Source organism: Oncorhynchus nerka, linkage group LG4 (assembly GCF_034236695.1).
Source record: "Oncorhynchus nerka isolate Pitt River linkage group LG4, Oner_Uvic_2.0, whole genome shotgun sequence".
NCBI classification, from domain to species: Eukaryota; Metazoa; Chordata; class Actinopteri; order Salmoniformes; family Salmonidae; genus Oncorhynchus; species Oncorhynchus nerka.
In genome coordinates this window covers 71,498,106-71,518,887 of record NC_088399.1, presented here as the reverse complement: position 1 = coordinate 71,518,887, position 20,782 = coordinate 71,498,106, and positions in this window count along the sequence as shown.

The window sequence follows — 20,782 nt, the reverse complement described above, 5'->3', positions numbered from 1 at the left end:
AGACAGAGATCGTTAAAATCGTGCTCAGGTAAGCTATGGTTTCATTTAGGTGATCTGTTTGGGCTAAAGCAGAAAATCGCCAAGAAAATCACCAACATTTGGATCCAGAGGTAGATACTTGCGCTTGTCCACCATCCCCGTCCACAATGTTACGCACAGCTCTATGAAGAGGGAACGCAACACCCTGCTACAACTCAACTCTGTGAAGTGAAAGAGGTATGGACTGTAGGTGCAAGTAAGGATAACAAAAGGCAGAATGTGGTACCGTTTACAAGGAATTTATTCCCTCACACGGTAATATGGGGAAAAGGGGCTGGACGGAACCAAAGCAAAGAAAGTAAGTATCAAAGCCCCCTCTCCTACCTTACCACTAATTACCTAATTTAGCACCACCTGGTGCCCTAACCAAAATACAGGGGGTGGTCCGCCCAGGTCTTACCTAGTGTGCCTAGACAGTGAATATACTATGGGTATATGTATGCCCACGGGCCTCTTGCCTAAGCACTTCCCCTTCCCCCCTGGGAACAAATTAAACAGGAGAACAAACTATTTCACAAACAAAGAAAAAGACATCAAATAAGCTCTATCAATAATGCAACAAACTAACACAGTACATACCAACTGCCTGTATCACTCTAAGAAACAACAAACATAATATGTCTCTCAGCCATCAGTCTCCTCTCTCAGCCATGATCTCTCTAAATCACAATCAATCTTTCTGCAATCTATATCTCTGCAATGACCTCCCAGCAATGATCTCCCTTCTGAACAGAACACTGGCTTTTATATAGCTTCAGAAGGAATTGGAGACAGCTGCGTCTTGACGAGGGGGCGGGGTCAGCTCTCCAATTAGCCATGGAGTCGACCAATCAGCTGCTTGGGGAGAATTCAGGAAGCCGTCTCCTGAAACACACTCAAATACACAAGTTATAACACAGAAACTGGGGAATGTAACAACAATGCCCTAGCAAAACCAAACCAAAGACTACTTGGAGATAACAGCACTCACTGTTGCCTCTAGCTACTGATTTCCACGTCATCTCCCAGCGTCCTCAGACATGGATGGACGTTGAATACTGACTTGTATCACGGGTGACCTGCCTGAACTATACAAGAAAATGCAGAGAGGTAGGACATGGAAGAGGCCTCTAAATGCTCGCAGGGATGGGAGAGGAGGAGGCAAAGGCTCAAACAGCCATTGGTAAAACAAACACACACACAGGCTGGTAAAGCAAACAGTGTCAGACTCAGAGGAGCACACTGTGTTCAACTTCACCTGGACTGGAGAGGGATTTGATCTTTACACCAACAAATCTTCCAAAAGCCTGCTGTTGGAGTCTGTCCTTACATTTAACACACTGAGAGGAGGAGGGAGGGAGGGAGAGAGGGAGGAGAGAGAGGATGATGAAGAGAATGAGAGAATGCATGTTTTGCAATTACAGCCAGGTCAAGACAGTTGCTCAGCTCAATATTAACTTTAGTATAAAAATAAAATGTGGACATTGTGCCAGCCTTTCTCAAGTAAAGGGTTGTAATGACAACAATTAAAGGGAGGCTAGGAAATAGAACACTTAAAGAAAGGCTAGGAAATAGAACACTTAAAGGGAGGCTAGGAAATAGAACGCTTAAAGGGAAGCTAGGAAATACAACACTTAAAGGAAGGCTAGGAAATACAACACTTAAAGGAAGGCTAGGAAATAGAACACTTAAAGGAAGGCTAGGAAATAGAACACTTAAAGGAAGGCTAGGAAATAGAACACTTAAAGGAAGGCTAGGAAATAGAACACTTAAAGGGAGGCTAGGAAATAGAACACTTAAAGGAAGACTTGGAAAAAGAAGACTTAAAGGGAGGCTAGGCAATACAACACTTAAAGGGATGCTAGGAAATAGAACACTTAAAGGAAGGCTAGGAAATAGAACACTTAAAGGAAGGCTAGGAAATAGAACACTTAAAGGAAGGCTAGGAAATAGAACACTTAAAGGGAGGCTAGGAAATACAACACTTAAAGGAAGGCTAGGAAATAGAACACTTAAAGGAAGGCTAGGAAATAGAACACTTAAAGGAAGGCTAGGAAATAGAACACTTAAAGGGAGGCTAGGAAATAGAACACTTAAAGGAAGACTTGGAAAAAGAAGACTTAAAGGGAGGCTAGGCAATACAACACTTAAAGGGATGCTAGGAAATAGAACACTTAAAGGAAGGCTAGGAAATAGAACACTTAAAGGAAGGCTAGGAAATAGAACACTTAAAGGGACGCTAGGAAATAAAACACTTAAAGGAAGGCTAGGAAATAGAACACTTAAAGGGAGGCTAGGAAATAGAACACTTAAAGACCGCTCATTTTGTAGGCTAAACGCTATTTGTTGATGTAACGGGTACCAAACTAGTTATACATTTGGACACTATGTTCATCTGGGAAGAAAGTTAAACCACATTACAAAATACAAACATTTGTAATACAAACAAAAGTAGCCTATCTGAACACTGAGTTTTCAAGGTATGCTATGGCTATGGGTGCACCCTCAAAAACTCTCTAGGAATACAGTACACCAATCATAGCACATACAAACGTACAAGGCTAGACACACAAGACAATTAGCCTACACTTTTTTAAAAGAGAATTAGATACACAGAGTTAGTTCAAATTATTATCTTTATATTCAAGCATCAAGAATATCAAAAGTATCAAATGACTTCCCACACACATTCACGGAACTTGAACATAAGCTACAACAATGAATGAGTAAGTATCATACAAAAGTCGAAAAAGCACTCCTCTACAAAATGTAGATTACAATGTTCCCTCACTGGTGCCCATGAAGCCAACAGCACACAATAAACACATCTATACACTGAGTCAGTGAAATTGAACATTGGCTACATATCTGCAAGTATAATATGAAAGTCCAAAAAACATGCCTCTGTACAAAAGCTTTAACTCACAGCAAATGTTCTTCCACCCTTGTCCGCCTGTTAAGGAAGAGTCATAGCATAGCTGCTTCAGAGTAACCAGGAAGTAATTACCACTAGTAACAATATACGCTCAAAAAACTTGCCAAATCCAAATCAAATCAAATTTTATTTGTCACATACACATGGTTAGCAGATGTTAATGCGAGTGTAGCGAAATGCTTGTGCTTCTAGTTCTGACAATGCAGTAATAACCAACAAGTAATCTAACTAACAATTCCAAAACTACTGTCTTATACACAATGTAAGGGGATAAAGAATATGTACATAAGGATATATGAATGAGTGATGGTACAGAGCAGCATAGGCAAGATACAGTAGATGGTATCGAGTACAGTATATACATATGAGATGAGTATGTAAACAAAGTGGCATAGTTAAAGTGGCTAGTGATACATGTATTACATAAGGATGCAGTCGATGATATTGAGTACAGTATATACGTATGCATATGAGATGAATAATGTAGGTTAAGTAACATTATATAAGGTAGCATTGTTTAAAGTGGCTAGTGATATATTTACATCATTTCCCATCAATTCCCATTATTAAAGTGGCTGGAGTTGAGTCAGTGTCAGTGTGTTGGCAGCAGCCACTCAATGTTAGTGGTGGCTGTTTAACAGTCTGATGGCCTTGAGATAGAAGCTGTTTTTCAGTCTCTCGGTCCCAGCTTTGATGCACCTGTACTGACCTCGCCTTCTGGATGATAGCGGGGTGAACAGGCAGTGGCTCGGGTGGTTGATGTCCTTGATGATCTTTATGGCCTTCCTGTAACAGTGGTGTAGGTGTCCTGGAGGGCAGGTAGTTTGCCCCCGGTGATGCGTTGTGCAGACCTCACTACCCTCTGGAGAGCCTTACGGTTGAGGGCGGAGCAGTTGCCGTACCAGGCGGTGATACAGCCCGCCAGGATGCTCTCGATTGTGCATCTGTAGAAGTTTGTGAGTGCTTTTGGTGACAAGCCAAATTTCTTCAGCCTCCTGAGGTTGAAGAGGCGCTGCTGCGCCTTCTTCACGATGCCGTCTGTGTGAGTGGACCAATTCAGTTTGTCTGTGATGTGTATGCCGAGGAACTTAAAACTTGCTACCCTCTCCACTACTGTTCCATTGATGTGGATAGGGGGGTGTTCCCTCTGCTGTTTCCTGAAGTCCACAATCATCTCCTTAGTTTTGTTGACGTTGAGTGTGAGGTTATTTTCCTGACACCACACTCCGAGGGCCCTCACCTCCTCCCTGTAGGCCGTCTCGTCGTTGTTGGTAATCAAGCCTACCACTGTTGTGTCGTCCGCAAACTTTGATGATTGAGTTGGAGGCGTGCGTGGCCACGCAGTCGTGGGTGAACAGGGAGTACAGGAGAGGGCTCAGAACGCACCCTTGTGGGGCCCCAGTGTTGAGGATCAGCGGGGAGGAGATGTTGTTGCCTACCCTCACCACCTGGGGGCGGCCCGTCAGGAAGTCCAGTACCCAGTTGCACAGGGCGGGGTCGAGACCCAGGGTCTCGAGCTTGATGACGAGCTTGGAGGGTACTATGGTGTTGAATGCCGAGCTGTAGTCGATGAACAGCATTCTCACATAGGTATTCCTCTTGTCCAGATAGGTTAGGGCAGTGTGCAGTGTGGTTGAGATTGCATCGTCTGTGGACCTATTTGGGCGGTAAGCAAATTGGAGTGGGTCTAGGGTGTCAGGTAGGGTGGAGGTGATATGGTCCTTGACTAGTCTCTCAAAGCACTTTGTGATGACGGAAGTGAGTGCTACGGGGCGGTAGTCGTTTAGCTCAGTTACCTTAGCTTTCTTGGGAACAGGAACAATGGTGGCCCTCTTGAAGCATGTGGGAACACAGGGAATGACTCTTTGAGGGGTTTGTTTTGGGTGGTACTGAAAAAATAAGTCAAATGTATTTTCAGTGCTTTCACTGTCTCTTTCTGTTTTCCCTGTACTGGGCTGCTCTGCAGAATGAGATTAACATTGTAAATAACCTAACCTTAAACTTGTATTACTTGTGCAGTCATCGATTGTATGCCCCCCGTTTACAGTCCTACTGATAATCTCATAAATAAAGCTCATATTAATCTAAAATCATAGTTTACATGTTTAGGTTTGTGCTCTTAAGTTGTACCTGAAGGTTCCTGCTCTGAGTCTGACTCTGAACTGACCACCATCTCCAGTTCTGCAGGAGCACCTGAAGCTCTAGTGCTGCTGCTTCCTTCTCCACATTTACAAATAAAATACTCTATTATCATACTCACTATCATTAGTGTATCAGTAGGCTACATTAATACAGCTCTGGAAAAATTAAGAGTTGTCTCTTATTTGGAGTGGTCTCTTATTTGGAGTGGTCTCTTAATTTTTCCCAGAGCTGTATATTATTGTTGTAACTTGTAATGTTGGTACTAATGGCGCTAATGATCTTTGTCATTGCCTGTGCTGTGTCACACAGGCTACTGTGTTACTGTGTCACACAGGCTACTGTGTTACTGTGTTACACAGGCTACGTTCATAGATGTATTGTGGTTAGGTTACTGTAGCCTGTTTCTCTGTACAGTGTATGTGCACTTTCCCTAGCTTATGTGGCATGAGTCATGACCGAATGCTGGCAAGTCCATAGTCTAGGTTGACTATTTTTTACTAGTTGAAACATATTGCCTTCAATGTCATATTATGATCGCTATGTTGCACTCATCGCTATGATATAATTCCTCCACAAAGACTTAAGACGTGCAAGCTGTTTAGCCTACCGACCGTTGTGTCACTATTATGAGCTAGGCTACTTAGCTATCCATGCTGGGTGTCGTGTGTGTTTGTGTCAGTGTGTGTGGTTTAGCTTGTGTTTTTGACTGACCATGTCCCTTACTGGCGAACATGTCGCTTATTTTGCAGCGTCCGTAGCCTTTCTCTTTCTTTTTTTTCTGCTCCACCTTTCCTCTTCTGACTGTCCAGTTTGCCGTGCGACTTGCCTAAAATGTCACCTGTAGAGAGGCAGGTAGACGATTGCTATCTGCGTCACGAAGAGACCTGATGTCATTTTGGGTGCGCGCACCCTCGCGCGGGGACACTGCAGCGAGTGAGTGAGAGTCACACCTGATGCGTGGATACTCCGTCAACTCATTCCTGCTTGCTATATGGTCAAGTTGACTGTTCACCGCAGGCTAAAACGACCCTCAGGACACGGGAAATGTCCCAGTGCTCCCGACGACCAGTCCGCCATTGGTGGTTACAGTCTTGTCACACCGCTGCAACTCCCGTACGGACACTGTTAGTGCACAATGAGACAAAAATATCCCTGCTGGTCAAACCATCCCCTAACCCAGACGACATTATGCCAATTGTGCACCACCCCATAGGTCTCCCGGTTATTGCCGGCTGCGACAGAGCCTGGACTCGAACCAAGATCTCTAATGGCACAGCTAGAACTGCACAGCTAGAACTGCGATGCAGTGGCTTAGACCATTGCGCCACTCGGAAGGCTCTCTCTTCACTCTAGTTGGGGTGCTGATGACTGCTGGCTGCTGAGCGTGATTGTAGTTGATTTATCGATCCAACATCAACACTTGTGTTTTCTTTCTTCTCACTGGTTCTGGCAGATGGGAGGAACTCCTGGCAGACCTACACACACACTGGGGAGGTATCCCTGCACCAGTGACTACAGGTCACTGTAGATAGACTCACAACAGCAATACCCTGCAGATCTATAGCAGGATACTACCATGTTTTACTGACTTGCATTTTAACATTTTAGTAATTTAGCAGATGCTCTTATCCAGAGCGACTTACAGTAACGAGAGCATACTTTTTCAAACTGGTCCCCCATGAAAATTTACCAAAGAAAAGAAAAGTGGGTGGACAGAACAACCAAAGTTTCTCAAAAATTTACCTGGAAGCTAAGAAGTTTACTAATTTCGTTATTGTAACTTTTTGTTTACTACAGGAAACATTTCACGCAACAAAAAGAAAAAAAGAACATACCTGGAAGCTGTTACAGGAAGAGGAAAAAGATTTCTTCAAATGTTTTTGTTTTGTTGACTGCAGAAGTGGTTGTACGCAAACTGGAAATGAGAGGGAGTATCACAGGCCTGGTGTTGGCGTGGTAATGGTGTACTCCATTTGAGCGAGTTCACTGGGGTTAAGATGACCAATCAGAGAGTTCTGATTGAATCCCTTTAGAACGTAGTAACCCTGAGAGACCCAGGAGATCCAATCAGGAGTCCGCCCACGCGTGGAAACGTGCGCACACACACATCAGACACACACAGGATACACAGTCCAGTCTCTATCTCTCTCACGTTGAGATACAGTCAGTGCACCTACCCATTGTGAGGTGTCTCACCTTGTCAAGGTTGGACAGAGATAGCGAGAAAGAGAGAGAGGCCTCCATTTCTGACAGTGTTTTTGTTTGTCTTCAGGGAGAGAAAGAGAGAGAGAGAGAGAGAGAGAGAGAGTTGATAAGAGGAAGTAGAGGAGAGAGCAGTAGACAGTAGTTTTTTTTGTGTGTGTGTGTGTGTGTGTGTGTGTGTGTGTGTGTGTGTGTGTGTGTAGCTGCTCTCCTCATGTTTCCTTCTTTAAAGTTGTAAGCCCAGATGGAACGAATGAGGAGGAGGAGAATGCCCTGAATCTATTTCTGCCGAATGAAGAACGACATCCAAATTGGTCCAGCATGTTATGGTGGAGTAAAGCTGCATCAGAGTTCATTCCAGCATTGATTGACTGAAGAGAACAGAACTGCCACTGAAAATGGTCAACAAGCCTATTTCTCTCTCTCTCTCCTTTCAGGCGCCCAGCTTAACTGGACGGATTGGATTTACCTTAATTCCCATTATTCCATGCATTTTAGAACAGCCACATGGACACCGGCTGTGAATCTCAACAAAGCTCCACTAGAGGAGAATATAGTGCTGTTGCATCACATTGATCTAAATGTTGTCTGGATGGACAAAAGGGCTTACCAAGAAAATTTCCAAAGGGACTAATTCGAGGCAGAAATGAGTCACCACAAAAGTTGGAGCACACCACAAGAAAAAGGCAGAGATTAATTTCTTAATCCATTGTTCAGGTTGAGTACAGGTGACTGACGTTTCGACGTCAAGCTGGCGTCTTCCTCGGAGTGACGTGACAATTGCACTTAGCCTCTATTTAAACCTTAGTGGCCTACCTAGAAACAACACTGTTCAAATAAAATAACATGATTCAAGGTAAATGGCAAATAATAAGAACAATAAGAAGAAAAAACATGTGTTTGGTTGATCAGTAGACCATGTCAAAATAAAGCACACACATATATGTGGGTGTCTGTGAAAGCGGCAGCACAGAGAACCAAAAAAATCAAGCTCGGCATCTTAGCATCCACAGTGTCTAACGTGTGCTGCCAGAAATCTTAATTAGTTGATTATTTGAATCAGCTGTGTAGTGCCACGGCAAAAAAACAAAAAAAACGTGCAACCCTTGGGGTCCCGAGGACAGAATTTTGGAGACCCTGATTTATTGACTATGTTACCTCCTCTTGGTGAAATCTGAACGTGTTCTATGGCTAAAAAGCACAGGGAGGAAGGTGAGCCATGGTTGGCTTCTATGAAGTGGCGCACAATAGCATAGTCCTTGATTTAATTATGAATAGCAGCCTTATATTCTGCAATGCAAAGTATCAACGCTCTTGTGGTTTGACCAATATAAGCAGCCCTGCAGATGCATTTGAGCATGTAAATGACATTTGTAGTGCTACAATTGATGGTTTGGATTCTGTATTCTTTACCTGTTCTTGGGTGGTAAAAAACATTCATATTGGTTACGTTGTCACAATGTACACAGTGCCCACACTTGTAATTGCCATTAGTCGGGTCTGGGAGCCAAGTATTGCATGTCTTGGGTAGGATGTTACAGTGTTTCAATACAATGGATTTGACACAACCGGCACATGGGCTGTACTCCATGGGGGGAAAAACGTGGGGGCAATTTGTCCTGGTTTCTATTAATGCCCGTGAGCAGACTTTGACATTCAGTCTCTCTAGCACGGGTATAGGCCTGTTCAATGACACGCTTATCATACCTCCGTTGTATGAACCTGGTGCAGATATGATTAGCTTTGAGCTCAAACTGTCAGTACTACAGTTATGCCTGAGTCTTTTTCCCACAGGTACAGTGGGGCAAAAAAGTATTTAGTCAGCCACCAATTGTGCAAGTTCTCCCACTTAAAAAGATGAGAGAGGCCTGTAATTTTCATCATAGGTACACTTCAACTATGACAGACAAAATGCGAGAAAGAAAATCCTGAAAATCACATTGTAGGATTTTTAATGAATTTATTTGCAAATTATGGTGGAAAATAAGTATTTGGTCACCAACAAACAAGCAAGATTTCTGGCTCTCACAGACCTGTAACTTCTTCTTTAAGAGGCTCCTCTGTCCTCCACTCGTTACCTGTATTAATGACACCTGTTTGAACTTGTTATCAGTATAAAAGACACCTGTCCACAACCTCAAACAGTCACACTCCAAACTCCACTATGGCCAAGACCAAAGAGCTGTCAAAGGACACCAGAAACAAAATTGTAGACCTGCACCAGGCTGGGAAGACTGAATCTGCAATAGGTAAGCAGCTTGGTTTGAAGAAATCAACTGTGGGAGCAATTATTAGGAAATGGAAGACATACAAGACCACTGATGATCTCCCTCGATCTGGGGCTCCACGCAAGATCTCACCCCGTGGGGTCAAAATGATCACAAGAACGGTGAGCAAAAATCCCAGAACCACACGGGGGGACCTAGTGAATGACCTGCAGAGAGCTGGGACCAAAGTAACAAAGCCTACCATCAGTAACACACTACGCCGCCAGGGACTCAAATCCTGCAGTGCCAGACGTGTCCACCTGCTTAAGCCAGTACATGTCCAGGCCCGTCTGAAGTTTGCTAGAGAGCATTTGGATGATCCAGAAGAAGATTGGGAGAATGTCATATGGTCAGATGAAACCAAAATATAACTTTTTGGTAAAAACTCAACTCGTCGTGTTTGGAGGACAAAGAATGCTGAGTTGCATCCAAAGAACACCATACCTACTGTGTAGCATGGGGGTGGAAACATCATGCGTTGGGGCTGTTTTTCTGCAAAGGGACCAGGACGACTGATCCGTGTAAAGGAAAGAATGGGGCCATGTATCGTGAGATTTTGAGTGAAAACCTCCTTCCATCAGCAAGGGCATTGAAGATGAAACGTGGCTGGGTGTTTCAGCATGACAATGATCCCAAACATACCGCCCGGGCAACGAAGGAGTGGCTTCGTAAGAAGCATTTCAAGGTCCTGGAGTGGCCTAGCCAGTCTCCAGATCTCAACCCCATAGAAAATCTTTGGAGGAAGTTGAAAGTCCGTGTTGCCCAGCAACAGCCCCAAAACATCGCTGCTCTAGAGGAGATCTGCATGGAGGAATGAGCCAAAAGACCAGCAACAGTGTGTGAAAACCTTGTGAAGACTTACAAAAAACGTTTGACCTCTGTCATTGCCAACACAGGGTATATAACAAAGTATTGAGATAAACTTTTGTTATTGACCAAATACTTATTTTCCACCATAATTTGCAAATAAATTCATTAAAAATCCTACAATGTGATTTTCTGGATTTTTTTTTCTCATTTTGTCTGTCATAGTTGAAGTGTACCTATGATGAAAATTACAGGCCTCTCTCATCTTTTTAATTAGGAGAACTTCCACAATTGGTGGCTGACTAAAAACTTTTTTGCCCCACTGTATGTTCTGCTTAAGGTGTACCAGGTGGTTACTGTCTGCAAGTAAAAGTATATCCTTACTCTACGCCTCCGTTCTGTGTACGGAGATGGCTTAGGCAAGGTGCAACCAAGGGCAACCGAAAGGTGCTAGTTGGTGTGTGTATTTTTGTGGGTAGCCATGACAACCCTAATAGGAAAAGTAGCGCTGTCTGGTTTGTTGTTCGGAGATGTTTTTACACAGGTTGTCACAGATGGGTATGTTCTTCTTCATTTAAACAGACACAACACGTTTTAACACTGTGGTGAGCTAGCAATATGGTTTCTGTACCTAACAGCCCAGGAGCACATAAGGTAGCTGTAATAATGTAAATCATGTAAATTGTGTACAGACTATACTTCAGCCCTGTACAGCTGTTACAAAGTATACAAACACAGAAACAACACAGATGCGCACACACACACACACACACACACGCACACACAGCAATCAATAGACGTGAATTTTTCCTGAAATGAGTCATCACTCCAACAAAAGACTTGATTGTTATTGACTTAGAATGATTCTTCCTGAATGTTGCATGAGAAATAAGCTCTCAACAGGTGATTTCACACATACACCGCTTTAGCAATAACCTCTAAATTGCTGAATCGGAACACTCAGATCGCTGCAGGCAGTAGTGCATAAGAGATTTACTGCCATTTGTTACAAACCTCTGAATTATTTCAGTATTCTTTGAAAATAAGTCTTGGTCTCTAAGGAGTTCATTCATTGCGTTATATGAAAGCACAATTACGTCAGTAGGTTGAAAAACACCATGTTCTAATGATTCATCATCAAAGACCCAGTCCTCACAAATAAGTAGATCTGCTTTTTAATCATCAACTGCTTTCAGGTGAAACGAGCCTGTTTTGTTATCAATCCATTTAAAGTTCCCAGATATAATTGAAGTTTCCTTCTCAGAGTTAAGGCTTCTTTGTTATAATGAAATCTGGCAGTTGAAACTGAGAGCCCCACGGGGATTAAACAGAAGTTTAAGAGGTGGAGAGGAGAGGAGGGAAGGGAAGGGAAGGGAAGGGAAGGGAAGGGAAGGGAAGAGAAGAGAAGAGAAGAGAAGAGAAGAGAAGAGAAGAGAAGAGAAGAGAAGAGAAGAGAAGAGAAGAGAAGAGAAGAGAAGAGAAGAGAAGAGAAGAGAAGAGAAGAGAAGAGAAGAGTTCTATTTAATTTGTCACCTCCAGGTAATCTTCACACTGCAACAATGATTCAGCCTGATGAGGTTCTGGGATGGTGACAGAGAACACACAATAGCCTGCCTCTTTCTGCATAGTATTGAATGCATGGAGGAAATCAATCCTCTGTGCTGGTTGCTCAGCTGAGAGTTTTTCTCTGCACCTGCTGTTTACAATACTGCAATCATATTCTCCTTAGAGCCCAGTCCACCAAAAGAAGAACAGCCATGCTAAGAAGTTGGATTATTGACAGGATAGAATAACATTTAAATCGGCATTTATCAAATAATTATAAAAGTGATGCACACACACACACACACACACACACACACACACACACACACACACACATTAATCAGTCGGTCCTCTCCAGAGCCACTACACATTTTAAAGTACTCATCCCTCAATTCCTGCCTTGCTTTTTATATCCCTCTTTCCTCCCACACTGGGGGTCTCAGTGGGGCATGTGCTCTGTATCCTCCGACACTGTTTTATGACATCATAATCCACACAGGTGAGGGGGGTGAGAGAAGTGAGTCTCCCATTCCCTGGGGTTGATATGAGACCTCTGTTAATTTCCTGTGAGAGTCTGTCTGCTGTGCGGGGGTGGAGACCCCAGAGTCTCTGAAGCGGAGCCCGCTGTCACTGATAACGTCATATAAGTCTGTGAGCCGGATCATCCAGGCACAGTAAAACATCCTACACCCTCTAAACGGACTATATTTTCCTTGAGCTGCTGGCATTATACATTTTTACGAGGATGGTTGTTGCCTGTTAGAGCTATAAAGACCATAGATCAGTACATTACTGTAGAGAACACAGTTCACTAACAACACAGCCTTGGTCTCTGGGGAGAAGATTTTCTCTCTCTCTCTTTCTTTCTTCCTTTCTTTCTCCCTCATACCCTCAATTTCCTCTCTTTCTACCCCCTCTATCTCTCTATCGCTCTCTCTTTCCTCCCCTTCTCTCTGAGATCATTGTCTCTGATTCTGAATCTCTGCCAGCAGATGAACTTCCCCAGAGCTCGTGTGACTAGCTGTAAAACTGTCAAAGACTCCCCAGTGCTATCTAACGCTCCTAACCCTCCCTTTTAGCTGTAGCACGGCCATATGTCAAGTCAAAATGGAGTCTCACAGTGCTGAATGGGGCATGTTTCCAGTACCAGGGAGAAAAGGAGCGGAAAGGGATGAGAGGAGAAGAGAAGGAACAAGGGAGGAAGATGTATCCTGTTGTCACCAGCATATGGCTTGCTGGCTGGTTGGCTAGCTGGCTGCTGATGATGTGATGTGTCACTGACAGACTGTCATTTCATTAAAAGGAAGGCTGAGAGAGTAAGGTTTGGTTTTCTCTCGCGGTCTTTTATAGATCTAAAACAGTCTATAACGAGCTAGCTAATGATCTCTCACTAAGTAACCCCGTTCTGACGCCATGAAGGTTGCAGTAAGTCAGGGTTTTATGTGTCTAGGACTAGGCTACAACCCGAGGCGACGAGGTTATAAACTTGAGAAAGGGAAGTCAGATACAGTAAATCAAATTATGTTGAACTAATGATTGGTACAGTGTCTAGCTCTAGTATAGATAAGGAGCAAGAACCCTTTATAACTAATCTTGGACCGTTAGTGTTACAATCTCCTTTAGAGGCATCATGCTCATTGAATCATTGAGTCTAAAGCTGTGTTCCAAATGGCACTACTTTAGGGAATAGGGTGACATTTGGGATGAAAAATGTGTTTGTGCTAGTATCTAATGCAACCCTGCCTCTTGGTGTGCTGGTGAAACAGATGTACACTGACTAATGCAATCCATCCTCCTGCAGTAGCTAGACTATGTGTTACTACATGGCTAGTACGGTCCTTCCTCCTCAGTGTTGATAGTACAGTCCTTCCTCCTCAGTGTTGATAGTACAGTCCTTCCTCCTCAGTGTTGATAGTACAGTCCTTCCTCCTCAGTGTTGATAGTACAGTCCTTCCTCCTCAGTGTTGATAGTACAGTCCTTCCTCCTCAGTGTTGATAGTACAGTCCTTCCTCCTCAGTGTTGATAGTACAGTTATAATACAGTCCTTCCTCCTCAGTGTTGATAATACAGTCCTTCCTCCTCAGTGTTGATAATACAGTCCTTCCTCCTCAGTGTTGATAATACAGTCCTTCTTCCTCAGTGTTGATAGTACAGTCCTTCCTCCTCAGTGTTGATAATACAGTCCTTCCTCCTCAGTGTTGATAATACAGTCCTTCCTCCTCAGTGTTGATAATACAGTCCTTCCTCCTCAGTGTTGATCCTCAGTGTTACAGTCCTTCCTCCTCAGTGTTGATAGTACAGTCCTTCCTCCTCAGTGTTGATAGTACAGTCCTTCCTCCTCAGTGTTGATAATACAGTCCTTCCTCCTCAGTGTTGATAATACAGTCCTTCCTCCTCGGTGTTGATAATACAGTCCCTCCTCAGTGTTGATAATACAGTCCTTCCTCCTCAGTGTTGATAGTACAGTCCTTCCTCCTCAGTGTTGATAATACAGTCATTCCTCCTCAGTGTTGATAATACAGTCCTTCCTCCTCAGTGTTGATAATACAGTCCTTCCTCCTCAGTGTTGATAGTACAGTCCTTCCTCCTCAGTGTTGATAGTACAGTCCTTCCTCCTCAGTGTTGATAATACAGTCCTTCCTCCTCAGTGTTGATAATACAGTCCTTCCTCCTCAGTGTTGATAATACAGTCCTTCCTCCTCAGTGTTGATAATACAGTCCTTCCTCCTCAGTGTTGATAATACAGTCCTTCCTCCTCAGTGTTGATAATACAGTCCTTCCTCCTCAGTGTTGATAATACAGTCCTTCCTCCTCAGTGTTGATAATACAGTCCTTCCTCCTCAGTGTTGATAGTACAGTCCTTCCTCCTCAGTGTTGATAATACAGTCCTTCCTCCTCAGTGTTGATAGTACAGTCCTTCCTCCTCAGTGTTGATAGTACAGTCATTCCTCCCTCCTCGGTGTTGATAATACAGTCCTTCCTCCTCGGTGTTGATAATACAGTCCTTCCTCCTCAGTGTTGATAATACAGTCCCTCCTCCTCAGTGTTGATAATACAGTCCTTCCTCCTCAGTGTTGATAATACAGTCCTTCCTCCTCAGTGTTGATAATAAAGTCCTTCCTCCTCAGTGTTGATAGTACAGTCCTTCCTCCTCAGTGTTGATAGTACAGTCCTTCCTCCTCAGTGTTGATAATACAGTCATTCCTCCTCAGTGTTGATAATACAGTCCTTCCTCCTCAGTGTTGATAATACAGTCCTTCCTCCTCAGTGTTGATAATACAGTCCTTCCTCCTCAGTGTTGATAATACAGTCCTTCCTCCTCAGTGTTGATAATACAGTCCTTCCTCCTCAGTGTTGATAATACAGTCCTTCCTCCTCAGTGTTGATAATACAGTCCTTCCTCCTCAGTGTTGATAATACAGTCCTTCCTCCTCAGTGTTGATAGTACAGTCCTTCCTCCTCAGTGTTGATAATACAGTCCTTCCTCCTCAGTGTTGATAGTACAGTCCTTCCTCCTCAGTGTTGATAGTACAGTCATTCCTCCCTCCTCGGTGTTGATAATACAGTCCTTCCTCCTCGGTGTTGATAATACAGTCCTTCCTCCTCAGTGTTGATAATACAGTCAGTGTTGATAATACAGTCCCTCCTCAGTGTTGATAATACAGTCCTTCCTCCTCAGTGTTGATAATACAGTCCTTCCTCCTCAGTGTTGATAATAAAGTCCTTCCTCCTCAGTGTTGATAGTAGTCCTTCCTCCTCAGTGTTGATAGTACAGTCCTTCCTCCTCAGTGTTGATAATACAGTCATTCCTCCTCAGTGTTGATAATACAGTCCTTCCTCCTCAGTGTTGATAATACAGTCCTTCCTCCTCAGTGTTGATAATACAGTCCTTCCTCCTCAGTGTTGATAGTACAGTCCTTCCTCCTCAGTGTTGATAGTACAGTCCTTCCTCCTCAGTGTTGATAATACAGTCCTTCCTCCTCGGTGTTGATAATACAGTCCTTCCTCCTCGGTGTTGATAATACAGTCCTTCCTCCTCAGTGTTGATAATACAGTCCCTCCTCAGTGTTGATAATACAGTCCTTCCTCCTCAGTGTTGATAATACAGTCCTTCCTCCTCAGTGTTGATAATACAGTCCTTCCTCCTCAGTGTTGATAGTACAGTCCTTCCTCCTCAGTGTTGATAGTACAGTCCTTCCTCCTCAGTGTTGATAATACAGTCATTCCTCCTCAGTGTTGATAATACAGGGAACAGAGGAACAGAGAGTTCTTAGGAAGAGATTCCCTTAATGGGTTCGGAGGGGGAACGGCCGCCAGTTTTAAAGGAGTGAGCCGAGTCTAGGGCAGAGGAAGCTAGATCTGTCTACCAGGTGACAGGTTTAAAGGGTGGAGAGGGGGGAGAAGAGTGGTTCTGGGGGGGTTCTGCTAAATTACATTATCTTAACCACAGGAGCAAGCTACTCTCACAAATGAGCACCAAAGACGGATGAGAGGGAGGAGGACCCCTCTATTAAAATACACTAACCTCTGTGCAGAGAGGACTACATGGCTCTGTTAAGCACACACATACAGACACTCTGCCCGTCTCCCGACTTCTGTGTTGGATCAGATCAGTTACTTACAGCAGTAAAAATATTCTACAGTGAGAATATGACAAATTAATCTAATTGGGTAATGCGTGGTGTGGGGGTTCGTGTCTCAGTGACAAATGTCGACAGCATACCTGAGCAGAGTAACTAATTATGTCAAAATTAACTTGTCAGAGAGGAAGAAAGAGATGGCGAGAGAGAGAGAGACAGAGAGAGAGAGAGAGAAAGTGAGAGAGAAAGTGAGAGAGAGAGAGACAGAGAGAGAGACAGAGAGGAAGTGAGAGAGAAAGTGAGAGAGAGAGAGACAGAGAGAGAAAGAGAAAGAGAGAAAGAGAGAAGAGAGAGAGAGAGAGAGAGAGAGAGAGAGAGAGAGAGAGAGAGAGAGAAAATGAGAGAGAGAGAAAGAGAAAGAGAGAAAGAGAGAGAGAGAGAGTGAGGAGCTTCTATCTGCTCTACATGATTCCTCTATCTGTTGCTCTAAAATGAGACATCAGGCTCTGCTCTAAGATAAACGAGTTAGCCGGAGTGGTGCTACGCTGACTAAATCATAATGCGTCACTCTCCCCCGCTGCTGCTAGAGCTTCACTGCGACACTTGTGTCAGGTCTGCATCTGCTACCACCCCTGGAAATAAAATCCATTTACCAACACCAGTAATGCTGGAGTCTGTAGTCTCTCGCATTATGTGTGATGGGAAGCAGAGATAACTATACACCAAGGTACTTAAGCCCCCATTTTAGAGATTACTTTACAGAAGGGTAATTTACTGTGGATTTTGTTTATCTTGGGTCTGTATGTATGTGTGTGGGTGTGTGTGCATTGGCACCAGATGTTCCACTCCCCTCTGACACCACAGGTCAGCTATACTACCACACTCTGACTCATCAGTGACCTCTGACCCACTCCACTTGAACAGAGCAGCACCTCAGATTGAACAGCTCACCATGAGACACAACAACACATGCTGAGACTCTCGGAGCCACGACTGTCACTCACACTGTGGCACAGAGAGAGAGAGAGAGAGAGAGAGAGAGAGAGAGAGAGAGAGAGAGAGAGAGAGAGAGAGAGAGAGAACATACATGGATGGAGAAAGGATGAAGGGGGAGAGTGGATGGGCAGAGAGAGGAAGAAAGAATGTATTGGACAGAATAGAGAGAGGGGACAGACGGGCGAGGCATTTACCTGCTTCATTTAGTGGTCGCCAGTTTGCATTTTACGTGGCATGTGAGAGAGAGCCTTGTTAAGGTATTTAAAAAATGAGGGGGTAGATCCTCTTTAATTTTGCAGATAGATTGTGGCTTCTATCAATTTGAATTATCTATATGTAACGGATGTGAAACTGCTAGCTTAGTTAGTGGTGGTGCGCGCTAAATAGCGTTTCAATCGGTGACGTCACTTGCTCTGAGACCTTGAAGTAGTGGTTCCCCTTGCTCTGCAAGAGCCGCGGCTTTTGTGGAGCGATGGGTAACGATGCTTCGTGGGTGACTGTTGTTGATGAGCGCAGAGGGTCCCTGGTTCGCGCCCGGGTATGGGCGAGGGGACGGTCTAAAGTTATACTGTTACATATATCATTTCCAATCCCCCTGTCACGACTTCTACCAAAGTCGGTTCCTCTCCTTGTTCGGGCGGTGTTCGTCACCGTTCTTCTAGCCATCATCGATCTATTTTTCATGTTCCATTTGTTTTGTCTGGTTGTCGCACTCACCTGGTTTCAATTCCCTAATTACATGTTGTATATGTTCCCTCTGTTTCCCCCATGTCCTTGTTGGGAATTGTTTATTGTCAGTACGTGTGCTTTATGTGACTGGTGCTATACAGGTTGTTGTGCCCATGTGTTTTGTTACTTTTGTAGGCTGGTAGTTATGTACATTAAAAGGCTCTGGCTATTTACCAAGTTCTGCTCTCCTGCGTTTGACTTCCATGCCACATGTTACGCACCCCTTGACACCCCCATATGTTTTTATTTTGTATATACAAATATATATTTTCCATCTTTATTATTTTCCCCTAACTTTACCACCCATTATTATTGATCGATTGACTATGACTCTTCAAATCACCCAGCAGTTTTATCCAGAGTTTGCTCCAAGTAAATGTTGCAATTATTCAGCCATTCCTGTACCTGCACCCAAAAACAAGCTACATACGGGCAGTACCAAAACAAGTTATATAATGATTCTGTATTTAAAGTATTTGTGTGTGTTTCAGCCAGTGGAACTAGTGTCTGATGAAGTGTGTCCTGGTAGACAGTCGGGCCATCAAGAATGGCCATTACCACAGCTGTACGTTACAGAAACGACGGGGTCATTATTAGCACAATGTTAATGAACTACAAATGATGATGGGGAAGGGATGATGGTGGCAGTGGTGATTACACCCGTTCCCTATTTTCTATCCCAGTGTAGTGGAGGGGAATTATGCTTTATGCCCCGAAGCTAATGATTTCACCTAAAATAGGAACTGAATGGCTTGTGTTTAGCTTGATAGCCTGACACAGTGTATTTCTTGCAACAAGCAACATCCACACTCACACACACACACACACACACACACACACACACACACACACACACACACACACATGGACAGGTGCAAAAACACACATAGGTGTGGGAATAGTGAGGAGAGAGGTGGGAGGAGACAATGTACATCCAGGGAAAGAGGACAACACTTGTCTGCTGTGTTAAATAAATAAACATCAATATTTCGTTGACATCAAGAGAAAACTATTTGTAATTATCAAGTAATACCACTGCTTGCTCTGCTTTCTTTTCTTATTGTTACAGTTATTCGTTTCTCTCTATTCACAGTTGTTCCAAAAGCAATTAGGAGGACAGGGGATTGTAGCCTGATCTATAAACAGAGGTTTAATTCATTGTGTTTAGAAACACAAGTCGTGTCTCAGAAACACAGCAGCCACCAGACAGAGAGAAGTATTGGAGACTTTAAAAAGGGGGCTTGAATCCTTTAAAACTATCAATCAGTCTACTTGCTCCCTTATGGCAGTGAAATGAGGTATGCATCAATCACTCATCAACCAACATATTGACAATATATTTATGTTGAGGAGAAATATCCCATAATAACCCTTTCCCTACAAGCACACGGGTACACACACATACACATACAAACACACACACATACAGACACACACACACACACGTATTCCCAGTATGATCTACAGAACCTCCAGCCCCTCTACAGAGCTAACTAAACCAATAGCAGTGCCCCAGGTCATCCAAGAAGTTATAGGAAGCGATTTCCTCTGAAAGCTGAAGACAGGAAATCCAGATATCTCCAAATCGTAAAGTGATGGTTGTTACTCCTCCATGGAGTATAGGGATAATCCTCTCTTATTTTTCCGTTAGTGGGTTCTGCTATATTGAAACTCTCAGTTACTTCATGATGTACTACAGTACCTAAATGTACTGCATTCAGCAAAGGCTACGCTCCTTCTCTAATGAAGAGGTTTTTTAAAAGTCGTTCAGCAAGCTCCAAGTAGCATTCACAAATGTTTTTACAGATGACGAACATTTGCGGAATTAAAGTGAATTGAAAACATGTACTCGTCTTTACTAATTCCCTTCATATTCATGGCACACTATGTGTGTTGCTGTTCTCAGATAGAGAATACTCAGAGTCAAATGAGGTGTGACCATACCTCTGTGTGTTCATCTTCCAGAAACCTTGGAAGCCTGACAGGACCCCTGCCTGGTGAATGCTTTCGGGAGATGGGGGAAGAAAGAGAACGAGAGAGAGGACAGCAAAAGAGAGATATGGAGAGAACACACAAGATGAGGGAGAAAGAGAGAGAGGCATCTCAACAGTCTACAGCAGCATGGCAAAACCTTCTGAGAACCAGCTGAGAGGAACACAGCTCAAAACCTCATATCATCCCCATCTATCCTCAACCAAAAACAGCACTGGACCATCAAAGCATCTTGATGTATCCTCAGACATAAACAGTGATATGATTATAGATACAGTGGCTTGCGAAGGTACTCCCCCTCTCTTGGCATTTTTCCTATTTTGTTGCCTTACAACCTGGAATAAAAATAGATTATTAGGGGGTTTGAAAATAAGACAACAAAAAAAACAGAAAACTTGAGTGTGCATAACTATTCACCCCCCCAAAGTCAATACTTTGTAGAGCCACCTTTTGTAGCAATTACAGCTGCAAGTCTCTTGGGGTATGTCTCTATAAGCTTGGCACATCTAGACACTGGGTTTTTGCCCATTCTTCAAGACAAAACTGCTCCAGCTCCTTCAAGTTGGAT